A 792-nucleotide genomic window follows, 5' to 3' on the forward strand; every position below is an offset into this window, starting at 1 on the left:
AAGTGTATGAAATAAAGAACAAAATGGATGTGATTAAAAAGAAAATGGCAATTTATCTACGAAAACCCTTTTGATGACTGTGATGACGGGCATCAACCCGTCTTTAATGAGACACAGTGATTTACGAGGACTGAGAAGAATACAACGTCCTGTTTTTTAAAGATTGGTTAACTTTTATGTACTGTGGGTTCAGTGGGAGAGGCATTGAGTGAATTATATAAAAGTGCCGTGTCCAAAGTGGTAGCCTATTCCCTAAATAGTGCACTACACTTGACCTGAACCCATAGGGGTCTGGTTAAAAGAAGTGCACTGTGTAGGAAATAGGGTGTTGTTTAGGATGTAAGTAGGGAGTTTCCTGATTCTAAAGCTTTGCCCAGTGCCCCTCTGCCAACATCAATAGTTAATCATTGAACTGCACCCAGAAGCTACCCAGGTAGCTAAACATAGTGAACCACAGTGACACGTACCAAATGGCATCCTATTCCCTATGTATAGTGCACTACTTTTGACCAGGGCTCATATAGGGCTCTGGTCAAAAGTAGTGCACTATATAGGGGACAACGTGCCATTTGGTACGTAGAGACATTGACACGGTCCTGCTATATCTGGAGCACTGTCAGCAGAGATCAACACAGGGCTTTAAAATGATCTCAGCCAAATGACACGGAATTTGGTTGAAATGTATTCAATGCTGTTAGAACATTTATGCATGTTTACGTATATGCATTTGTCATAATATAGATCATATCTTATCAGTCCAATCGGTCTTCAAATAAAGACAAGGAAACAGAA

This window comes from Oncorhynchus clarkii, unplaced genomic scaffold (assembly GCF_045791955.1).
Source record: "Oncorhynchus clarkii lewisi isolate Uvic-CL-2024 unplaced genomic scaffold, UVic_Ocla_1.0 unplaced_contig_6762_pilon_pilon, whole genome shotgun sequence".
NCBI classification, from domain to species: domain Eukaryota; kingdom Metazoa; phylum Chordata; class Actinopteri; order Salmoniformes; family Salmonidae; genus Oncorhynchus; species Oncorhynchus clarkii.